The sequence below is a fragment of the Ixodes scapularis genome, unplaced genomic scaffold, assembly GCF_016920785.2.
Source record: "Ixodes scapularis isolate PalLabHiFi unplaced genomic scaffold, ASM1692078v2 PGA_scaffold0__279_contigs__length_252992795, whole genome shotgun sequence".
In the NCBI taxonomy this organism is placed as follows: Eukaryota; Metazoa; Arthropoda; class Arachnida; order Ixodida; family Ixodidae; genus Ixodes; species Ixodes scapularis.
Genome location: NW_024609835.1, coordinates 110,173,035 through 110,185,206, shown reverse-complemented (window position 1 = coordinate 110,185,206; position 12,172 = coordinate 110,173,035). Strand labels below are relative to the sequence as shown.

Below are 12,172 nucleotides of genomic sequence, written 5' to 3'. Positions count from 1 at the left end.
AGAACCTAGACGCAATCGACGCGTGACCGGAACGCCACGGACTCGATTCAAAACAAACCGAGACCTATCTGCGGCAGCTTCTTGGAAAAAATATCCGGTCTTTATCGGTCAATGCCAGGTGCGTTTCCTTCTGGCTGCGATTGCTCGAACTTGAGCAAAAGGAAACGGGACGCTCGTGCCCACTTTGTTTTTCCTCCGCCGCGATAAGACCGCAAAACAAAACACAGTCGAGGAAACCCCGTCGTGACTGCGTATCAAGCGCGGCACACCTGTGGAAGCGCCTGGTGCTGCGGCAGGAACGCATTTGCTTCTTTTCTTCGAACACGAAAGAAATATATAAAAAAAAAAAAAATCAACGCCACCAATCTAACACTAACAAGTGCAATCCGATTTCGTGCATTGCCGCCAAACGTTGCAAGGCGCGTTGAGCTATGACGCCAGTATTTTGTTCACGCGAGTTCGTTAGACCGGTCCTTAAGGTGGAAAGAGTGGTCACATCCCGTCATCGCGCTATATATAAAGGGGCGAGGATTCGTGTCACAGTATTCACCGATACAGTCCGTGATATCCTCGGCAATATGAAGTCTTCTGCGTTGTTGACCCTGACCGGAGTGGTTCTCTTGGTCCTCTTGGCCTCGCCGATCGAGGCCCGTTGTCCCAGCACCAGGGGACTGGTGAGCGACTGCTCCTTCAGCAGGTGCACCCCGCGACAGTGCGCAGCCAGGGGCCTCGAGTGCTGCCGCAAGCCGTGCGGTGGAACCTGGTGTGTCAGAGGTAGGGAAGGCGACCATGGTTTAATTGGCACGCGCAAAATTACTGTCAGCAAACCGGTTGAATTTCGCCGTTCTTTTCTTTTCGCTCGATACGAGCAAAACTGCCCCTGCTTTACTGCCCCTTTTTAGCCGCCTTTGTCGATAATGTCCGATATTAATTATTATTTTTTTAATAGCGTAGCAAGCTGGTGCACAGCGCTTGTAAACCTAGCAGTTCCATATATAAGCACTTACTCTCTTAAAAAAAAATATGCCGCCATTTTTCGATTTTCTTGTTTTAAAAATGTTCATAGGGATGCGGAAAGGAAAAAGAAGTGACATCAAAATACGTGTCATAGTGGGTCACGTAAAGCAGCTAATCACAAAAGCGCAACTCTGTGCCCGCAGTTTGAACCTAATCAAAAAGAGTGCTGAAAACCATCGCGAAGAATTTATTATCTCTATGTGCGCCGCATCTAAGCCTACAAAACTGTCTGCAACCCTCATTTATTTTCGCCCTCTCTCTCTCTTTCTTTCTCTATCTATCGTTCTCTCTCCCTTGTCGTCCCCCTTCAGTGCCGAATACTCCTTGAGTACTCGACAACGCAGTCGCCATATGTACTAGATCAGGTTCTCATTGGTATATTTTGCATTGTCTTCGCGGCCTTGCGGAAAAAGTTTGTCTCTATTGCAATGGCTCGGTAGAGCACTGCCCTTGAGACGCGCTTTAAGGACAGCTAGCTTCGGCTAGGCGACATGAACGCGGAGCTCGAGATGAGAACGCTTGCTGCAACACTCTGATATCTTCAACACAATGAGGGCGCAGGCGAGCTGGTGTAAGTTTGCCATTTTGTTAAAACACCCGAGACTGGTTTATAAAATCTCGAATCAACCTAAGGAAAAAAGGTCAGTCGTCTGACTGACTTCATTCTCTGCTTCTTCTACTTTGGTTCTTCGAGATTTTTCTCACCCAGTCTTGGGTGTTTTAACAAAATGATATCTTCAATCAGTTTCCTGGCAACGACGCGGTCGACTATGTATCGTGCTGCGTCAGCCTTCAGCTGGAAGTTGCGTTCAATCAGTGAGAACCCGAGTCGCAGCCGATCGCTGACGGATCGGTCCCGCCCAGTCGGCGCACTTCTTCGGTGACCTCGAAGAATTAAAAAGTAAAGCTTTCTTATCTATTGGGGAGTCCGGGATAACTCTACGTGAAACTTCTGAAGATAAGTGTGCGTGCGCATCTTTTATCGGAGTCCAACGAGAGCCAGCACGAGCGCTATCCAAACATTTGAATCCATCGCCACATAAAATGGCGACTAGAGTACAATATATAGTCACCGAGAACAGAAGAAGCGCAGGGCGTTGTTTATGACGTTCAGGCATCGTGATTCGGTCTTCGGCGTGCTCATGAACTAATGACGCAATTTCATGGGCTGCGATGTGATAATAAAGGGCCATTCTCACAATTGCATCTGAGTAGGACGGAGAGAAACAAGACCGGTTGTTAAGCCTCTTGCGACGGCTTACGGCCTGCTCCACAGCAGCGCATCCAGTCCCACGCCGTCGCAAGAGGCTTAATAACCGGTCTTGTCTCAGTCGATCCTACTCGGTTACAAGTGTGTGAACGGGCCTTTAGTGCAGAGGATGTGAAAGAGGTTAGAAGGAGGAGTCTAAAAGAAAAGAAAGTCGCTGACAACTGAAGAACCTTGTTTTGCTTCCACAGCCAGTGAAATTTCAGAGTTTGCCGATAAGAATGCCGAAGAACGATTCACAAAGCAAGACCCGTAAACATAATAAAAACTCCCTGCGTTTTTTTGTTACTTTTCAGTGACTGTAAAAAACAAAAGGTGGTGAGGAACAAGTGGGAGGAAAGATAGTAGTTTAGGAATACATATGTCATTTGGCACCTCAATTGAAGAGCGTGTCTTTAATTGTGCAACTTTTACTGTATTCTGATGCTCACCGGTATGCGACGCGCATACCGGCAACCCGCGTATTAGACTTTTAAAGCTAAAGAGTTGCCGGGATAGGAGTATGTCTTTGAATATTTTCTGCGTGTCTTAATGTACAACGAGAGTTGACTTTTCATAGACAAACGATGTCAGAATATTTGCGATTAACTTTGCTCGGTATTTCAGGTGTGTGAGGACGTCCCTGTCCTGGCCGGTGAACTGACTGCATAAACCCAACGCTGACTCTGGAGGTGCCGGGGTCCTGAACAAGACGGCTTCACCGTGTCAACGAAAACCTACGGATGAGTCTTTGCAAGTCTGCGTGGAACTGAGTTAAATTGAAGAAAAAAGCTACTCTAGTGTGCTATCAGCCAAAATCATAATGATTTCCTATTTGCAAGATGTCTTTTCATCTGTGCACATGGAACAATAAATGCTATACACATAGGTGCATCGCCACGTGCTTGGTATTCTTGTTGCATGGCGTTCTTGCTTATGTTTATTTATTTAAGTCCACCTATAACAACGTGCCTTCGTGGTGGTGCATCAGAACACAAACGACAAAAACGGATTCGCATACACATAACCTCTAACATTACACGCACAAAATACCAAATAAAAAAAGACAGAGAATAAATTTACATATCCCTTTATAGTTCTGGCTTTAATAAGATTTGAAATAGCTTAAAGGCATAAACATGTCAATTGAAAGTGACGAAATATCATTGTTACTTCCTAAAGATGAATCTGTGAATACGGCAGATAAAATCAGATGGTAGATTTATTAACTAATCTATTTGAAGATAAATCCCCTTTTAACATCAAAGCCCATTCGCCTATTATTTTCTTTGAAGTTTTATAATATCACAGTAATTTACCGAACGAACCCAGCGAGTGAGCAGACATGGACGTGACACTTAGGAGCAGACTTGGACGTAGTTCAACTACTCTACTCAAACTACTGTAGTTTAACTACTTTTTCGAGTAACTTGATAACTTTCAATTACAACTTGATTTGGGTAATTAGTAATCTAATTTAACTACTTTTTTCAGGTAACTTCTACTCAAATTACTAACTACTTTCGAAATTATATAGTGCTAATTTTGTCCATCATGAAAGTTTGAGCGCAGAACTTAATAAGACGCCGGCAGATAAAGTGGCATTCCCGAACAAGGGGCCCCCTTGTTCGGGAAGGCGTCCTTGGGCCAAGGTGGCGACGAGGAGCCAAAATATAACACCGGCACGCACGAACGCAGGAAGAGATGCTTAACAAGCCTTGGTTGGGTATTGACCTAATCCGGTAATGCACGCAGGCGCCGCGTTTCCAGCTGCAACACTGAAAGACGGGGACACTCCGAGAGTTGTTGTTTTCGTGTTGTCTGTCTTTAGTGAGTTCTGACTCAAGCGGTAGGTTCCACGGGAGGCGCCACTGGAATGACCTCGCAGCTGGGCGCCTGTTCCTATGGTCGCCTTGTCGTCAGCGCATACGCCTTTGCAAAGCCGGACTCCCCCGCGCACAAACCCCGGCACGGATAATCCGTTCTTCGGAGCACGTTCCCGCTTCAATGCTTGTTCACGTAATCCTTCGCGTCCTTCCGACCATCCATGCCTGGGGACCTCCTCTTTGTTAAAAACGATTTACTTGTCAGGCGTGTCAGGCGCATCAGAATATTGTAGTCGCCGGTAAGGATTGCGAGTTACCCTTGGGAGATCATTTTGTGGGACCCGGCGTCAGCGGCGAAGTATACTACTTTTCATCTTCTGTTAAACCAAAACAATTTTTTTTCAGTAGCGTAGCGCTAGCACTACAACGGGACGCGCAGTCGTCCGGATGATCTCATCGTCGTGGTGCGAGACTTGAACCCTTGACGGTCTGGTGCACTCGCTCAGCGTACTCTCAGAACGACGTCGGAATAAAGAGGGGCCAGTCATAACAATCTCAACTTGACGAAGAAAAAAGAAAAAAAAAGGAGGAAAGGAGAAACACGTGAGGTTTGACTCTACCCGAGGCAAACCTCACGTGTTTAGTCATGGACACCTAAGATGCCGACACTCGCTTACCTTACCCGACCCTGCACAGCCTGTTTCTCAAATTCAACGCTGCCGTTCCATCCAGCCCGTCGGTAGAACGTCTATTTAGCTTGGCTGGGGACGTCCTTAAAAGGAAAAGGGGAAAACTCTCCTATCAAGAACTTTGCAAGTCAATTGCTTCTGCGAGCGAATAAACTATTTTGGCGAAAACGCAAGCCATAAATAGACTGCATTTATTTCAGGCTCGCAGGGTTTTTCATTGATCAAAACTGATGTTCATTTTGCTACCACAAAAATATAAAAAAGTAACTTCGAAAGTAACTTCAAAGTAACTCGCTACTTTTTACAGTAGTTAGTAGTTTACTCAATTACTGTTACAAATGCGTAATTTCTACTCTACTCCAATTACTTTTGGCGTCGATACTCAGTAACTTAACTTAACTACCTTTTTTGAGTAATTTGTACATGTCTGCTTAGGAGGACGTTTACGTCCTCAATATATCCGGTCATCTACCATTTTTTGGTATTTCATCGGTTGCTGCTTTTGGTCCGTAAGTGGATGTTATTCTTTAGCACTTTCCTTGTTTTTTAATCGGGTGAACGAGTGAACTTTGTTAATTTAAGTGAACTTTTTTCTTTTTTTTTCTAGCAGATACGGCAGCCAGGACGACAAGACAGGAGCTCGTTGCTCGACGGCGAGCTAGCATCCTGTTGCAGGTCACTGTAATCCCTGCTTCTCGAAAACCTTGTCTCTTTTCTTTTCTTTTTGTTTTTTGCAACATTGCAATGTTTTATTGAGCTGAAACGACGCATTATCTTACTCGTCTTTTTATTTCATTGCCGTATACACATACACGTGGTCAGGAACGAAAAACAAGATATACATCCGCCGACATTACATACAATTAAAAAACGGATGTCATCAAACGAATAATAATTAATGCAGGAACTTTGATTGCGAGATTCAGCATAGATTTTAACATTTATTGTTATATGCACGCATGCAGTTTGTTTTAAAAAGGATGTGAGAGTATCAACGTGGTCGCCAGCTATTTCACAAAGAAATGCGATGCTACAAAACCTTTACAGGTTATTACCACGAAAACACAAAATAACACTGCCCACGCATCCTCCACAAGCCATTCGTGCTTTGCAAGCGTATAAAGAGCTTTGACATTTTTAAGCTTTTTTTCCTAAATATTTGCATGCCTAACTTATTTTATATATGACGAGATTAATACAGTTATTTTCTGGTTGAAAAAGCAGCGGGCTATACTAATAACACTTGGAAACGTCACTAAAATTGATTTCAAAGATAGATACAGTAAATTTGGAGGCCCGCACCTACAAGCTTTAGGCACACACAAAAAAGTGCATTTGTTAATAATAAAATCGCCAATATTTTACATTAGACCATTCCCGGCGTATACGTTCACACACGTGCACACAGACGCAGACGCATTTAAAGAAGAAACCTGCCATTAAACAACGTTAACAGCATTTTAAAAGAGTGCCACGTCTTCAAGTTTCTCAAGTTTCATCATAAACAAACGTAGTCATACGAACATGTTTTATATTGAAGTTCAGTTATATAAACATAAAAGTAGATCCAATATTTGACCTTAAATGTATTTGCCTTTTGTGAAACTTTGATTATTAAGAGAGCCCTTATCGGCGTGACTTATTCGTGCCAAAGTTCCAGTAATTTACTAAAAGCGTAAGCTATTTTGTTTACATAATGTATTCGCACTTTGTAAAGTTCCGACCGACTGCAGTCAAGCCTAAAATGATCGGTGAGAAAACATTACATCATATTATAAAGCAATGATGGGATTGCAGCGACAGTTTTGCCTGACATTGCCATAACTAATCCTGCTGTACCCTAAAGAGTAGATAAAATAAAGCTTAGAGTAGATAGAATCTACTCTTAGCTCTATTAGTGAAAAAAAATTCGTCACGACGGCATGACTGTTTTATTTAGTTATTTCTTTTCTAGGAGTGGCGCTATCATCATTGCGCCGCTTTGCGTCAACACAAGTATTCAAACCATTCCGAAATAGGTCTCGTAAAACAGTACGTATCGATCTTGCCTATAACTATACAATGCGTTTCGAGACATGCGACATGTTAGGTGGCTTCCTGGTCTTGGACTTCCTCGGCATTTGACGTGTTAGCTTCCTGACGTTAATGGTGACTGCAAGCTTATCTCAATTCTTTAGGTCTTTATACTACCGCCATCAGGCCTGCTGACTTCAAGCTTATTTCAATCCTTCAGGTCTATATGCTCCAGCCATCAGGCCTGATTTTTATTCGAAGACATATATCACTTAATTCAGAAGTTTCTGAGACGTGCTGTCGTCATGGCGATGTTAACATAGCAATGATTACATAACATCATAACTATGTTAGCCCAGTGGACATTATAATGTCACAGACATGATAATGGTACGAATATTATTAATACATGTGTACACCTATATATTTGGACTTCTATATGGTATCAATATTTGTAATACATTTGAACGCCGCATATTATTAATACATTTGGACATCGTCAGATGTCCGCTCCAAAAAGAAAAGTAGACAGTGACTACGGGGACGCAGGTGGAGGAATAACAGAAGATAAAAAAAGTTAACCAGAGAAGTTTCCCCTGGATGGCTACTTTGTACAAGGGAAGAAAAAGAGAAACTAAAATGAAAAAAAAAAAGGATGTTTCGCGTCTATAGTGTGTTCGGGGCTTCAACAGGAGCGGCAATTCTGCCTTAAAGGTAGCGTTCAAAGAGACGATGACACGGTATACTTTACATCAGTAAAAACATTCACTTTCCTGCTGAACATAACAACGGTCAATCAAGGCAAACAACGGAAGAATAAAAGCCGATAACTAAGCTCAAAATTCAATTAGACAAAAAAAAAAAAAAAGCAACGTCCGCAAGGACTGTGAGCTGAACGTTTCACTTGCTCAATGTCCCTGCGCAAATAGCATTCTTCAGATCGTATTCTGAGCCATTGGCTGGGATTCTTCTATTGCTCGCTGTGATTGACTGTTTCCGCGTTCTGCAATAAAGTGAACTCGTAAGCTTTTATTAGAGTATACAGAATGAAATCAGTGGCCTTCCAGTGTCCTTTGTTGTACGGAAAGGTTTTGCTTATTTAACAAAGTCCATCATGTGAAAACAACAACGTAGCTCCTTTTCTTACTATCAGATAACAAAATATAGTCTCACACTTCCTTAGATTCATGGACAAAAGTATGGTGGGTATAAACCAACTCATGTTTACAAACAAACCGGAGCGCCCCTAGCGGACGTCACCGTCATCGCGACGGAGTGTGGGCAAAAGCTCGTCGTCGCTCGTAAACAAACCATTGAATTGCATTGTTGTCGGCGTCGGTATGAGTCTCCGTGCTCTATTTTGCGTTGGAATTGTTGATTCTACGTCTTCCTGGGCAACGCCTAACTGCTGTGGCGGCGTCAGCAAAATTAACGAGGCTCGTTACACCGCAAATTTTCGCGTGAATAATGTGACATGCGGCGATTCATTCCGCGTGGACACCGAAGAATGGACGCTAAAGCCTAACGACAAAACAGGCGTCGCCTGTTTTGTCGCCGAAGAAGAGCGCTTCCTTTTTCGCCGGTTCTGGAGCTTCCCCTCTCCTGAGCAAGATGGCTCCACCGCACCGCCGAAAACTACGCCCTCAGAATAGCTCCGGTGCATACTGGACCGCTATGCACTTGAGACGCCGATCCTTAATCTGTCTTTTATTCTCTCAGCCGATTACTGAACTTCTTTCGATCCTCTCAGCCGGTCACTGAATTTTCTTGAATCATCTTAGCCCGTGAGTAGGCCGAGCGGCATCACGCTTTTTCAGTGACGCGGTCGGAGTGTCCAAAAGGGTTTTCACTCATTCTTGCCACACACTGCGTAGCCCATTCAACCTCCACACTGCCTAAGCGGGTCAAGACGAGATCGGTGATTGCCAGCACACAAGAAAGCCGCTCCGGGGGTCAATCGCCTGGCACAGGAGAGCGGAGTCGGATTCGAGGTGGTGACTCCTCCAACACAACAGCAGCAATTTTTTTTTTTCTTCCAGCTTAGAAACGTTTATTATCGAGGCACTAATTCCGCCGAATTCAGAAACCTCACACAAGCTTCACTCAAGCTGAAGGGCCCCTCCAGTTCCTCGAGGAAGGCGCGAGGGCCGGCGCTGTCCAATCGCGAGGACGGATCCGCCATCGCGATTGGCCAGCGCCGGCCCTCGCGCCTTCCTCGAGGAAGTGGAGGGGCCCTTCAGCTTGAGTGTAGCTTGTGTGAGGTTTCTGAATTCGGCGGTTAGTATCTAGAAGAAGAAGAAAAAAAAAATTAAACACGGTGTATCTTTCTGTTTCCCGTGGTTACCGTTCCTGTTGGACTGTCTTGTGAAATGTTTCCCCCTTAGTTCTAAAGTAATTTATTCAAATACAGTTGCGATGGCACGAAATGAAGCAATAATTCAATGTTTGAAGAAATGTTTATTATTCCAGCTTTTATCATTCTCCCTTCAGAACCCTCGCGTCTACTGCAACTTAGGGCGCGCGGATGACCAATCATTGCAATTTATTGACAGAGTCACGAGAACAACGAGCCAACGATATTATGAGGAAACAGTATGCTCACGCACCCAGGAATTACAGCGCGTCTATAATGTTGGTCTTGTCGTTCATAGTAGTTCCTATTTGTGAATGAAAACCATAACTGTTGTTCTCACTTTTTTTTCTGCCGTAATGTGTGCGGACTGGATCTGTTCATAAAACGATGAGTCCAATTTTCTAATTGGCGTAACAACCCAGTCCGCAGGGGCCAATACGTTGGTGGCGATTTCACGCCTGGCTCTGGTTGGTTGTAGACGTCGGTTCTTGAGATTCCTTATTTGACATTGCTATAAATTGTTGAACTGGAACGAACAAAGGTCACAGGGGTCATTCGATTAATATTTCTTTCTAGATATGTTGTCTGGCAAGACAAGCTGAAAGCAAAACAAAAACGCCGAGATAGCCTACTTCTGTATGTAAGAATAAAATGTCATAAAAATGTCATAATCTCTTGAAAGAAAGTACACAAGCGAATCACACTTCTCTTTAAGAGGTGCTTGTTTCGACATTCTAATACTGGTACTATGATTGCCATGTTAGAAACCGAAATTGACTGCACTCACGTATCTCAAATCATTTAAAGAATTTTCGGGCATCGGGTGAAATTGCATAGGCATTGTACTAACAAATTGAAGTGCGCTTGTTGGTAAAACATGATGAACACACACAGCGCGCTCTTTGTTATCATCAAATTATAGGCCTTTTCTGGCGAAATACCTTTTATTTTGCTTTGGAACAGTCCCGGGTCGAAAGCTACTGTCTTCAAATGAGCTGTAGATGGTCTTTATTATTTTTTTTTTCAATTGGAAAATTAAACTTATCTTGCGAGACATTGACGTAGGCAATTCAAAATAAGCCTACGTACAGCTTGCGCATAATCAAATTATCATATGTTTTTTTAACATATGCTGGTGATTCCCGTATGGAATTCTTATATTTAGGGCATATCTGGCCATATCAAACACTATATGATTATATACGGCCTATATACACCCTTATCTGGCGTATACACAGCCTTATCTGGCAAATATACAGCCTTATGTGGTGATTAAACAGCCTTATCTAGAATATATACAGCCTTATGTGACGTATATACTTTGTTATCTGGCGTATATACAGCCTTACATGGCGGCCGCTTTTCAATATATAGAAAAGTTAAAAAACCAAGTTATAAAAAATTGCTTTGTTAGCAAACTGTAAATGACTCATTGTTCGCGAGCTGATTATTAGGACAAATAATCCCAAACTTCAGTTTTAGCAAGCTTAAAGGGGCACTGACACCCCAAAGGTCGTATTATTTTTTTATTGTCTAAAACGATGCAAGTTATAGTAATATACACGCAAAAAAACCGCATCGCGAAAAAAAAAAAAATTTCCCGCGCGCGCGCCTTTTTATTTTTGGCGTTTATATTTCCCGCGCTAACCTCCTTGCTTCTTTTGATCGGTGACGTCAAAAATCAGGAAATTTAGAAGCTTTGTCGGCGACATTTCTATAACATTTAATAACGTCAATCGTAAAACATGTTTTTTAACGCAATTGCAAACGCACTACAGCCCCTCTTTTTGAAATACCAAAAATCAGATTTCGGTGTGATGTCGCTTCCTGGATTTGTATCCCCCCTCGGAAAACTTAACAGCGCTCGAGCAGAGGCTTATCGGCGAGTCGGGGAAGAAACCGTTTTTTTCCCGTGCCGGCGCCCTTCTATCCCGCCTGGTCACCTCCTCCTCGCTTCGGGTCGCGGTGGCAACAGAGGTCCCAAAGAAAGTCGAGTCGCAGGAGACCGCAAAATTTGACTCGCTGCACTGGCGGGGATCACGCGGGAACTTCAAATTCGGCATTTGGGAATTGTTTTTTTTTTATTTCGGAAATACTGAATTCCCAAGTTTCGAATTTTGAGGGTAATGTCCCGGCATCGTTTTCAATTGTTTGGGACAATAAAAAAAATGATTTTGATGTGTCAGTGCCCCTTTAAGTTTGGGATTATTTTACTTTTCACGTGAATTTCATTGTAGCTTGATTATTTCGAAGTGTTAGCATTAGAACCTTTGCTAAATCCCCCAAGCGCCCCGGCCACTATTGGAGGAACCATGGGAGCTGTCATGTCATCTGGATGAGCTGCAGACATCTCTTACATTATTATTATTCTTGTACAGTTTTGAAGACGCTGATATTAGGTTAGAAACGCTAAAAACGCTAGAAACAGCCCCGCTGACTGCTAAATTATGGTTTTGGCTGTTGTGATTTATCGGCTTTTTAAGCAATTTCTGCTAAAACAACAATCACGACAATGATAATATTGTAACAGATGTCTGCGCCTCCCCCAGATTGAAAGGTGGATCGCATGCACAGTATCATAAACGCTGGTATCGACGAGAAGTTTTAAAAGTTACATGACAGGTCCTTCGCCTCTATAGGACGCTTGACCAGTGTGACTCCGAATTACGCTCAGATCAGTATAACCATAGAATAGGTCGAAATTGCCGATCACTCGGGACGCCGTTACATGATTCTTCGAGTGCGTGCCGGGGTACTTGGGGGATTTAGCAAATCGTCTATTGTAGACAATAAAAATATATAAAGTGCTGATTTAAGGTTTGTGTGCTTCTTTTGATACACCTGGTCGGATCTGGAATTTGCATACTTAGCCAGATCTGGGATTTCCGTGCCTGTCCAGGAATATCAGACAATATCTGGCAGATATACCATACCAGTTTATATGTGGCCAATTTCTGATATGTGCCATATCTGAAATCTTCAGACCTGGCCAGTTATAATTTTTCGTAAGGGTTAAATTTATATATAA

General features: G+C 43.1%; 1 long non-coding RNA gene across 1 annotated transcript; it reads left to right on the top strand.

Annotated features, from left to right (window-relative positions):
• Positions 1 to 411: 411 nt before the first annotated feature.
• Positions 412 to 3,163, top strand: LOC8036925. Its single transcript, XR_003920060.4, has 2 exons — positions 412 to 774; positions 2,891 to 3,163. It is a non-coding gene; the product is annotated as an uncharacterized LOC8036925 (long non-coding RNA).
• The last annotated feature ends 9,009 nt before the right edge of the window (positions 3,164 to 12,172 follow it).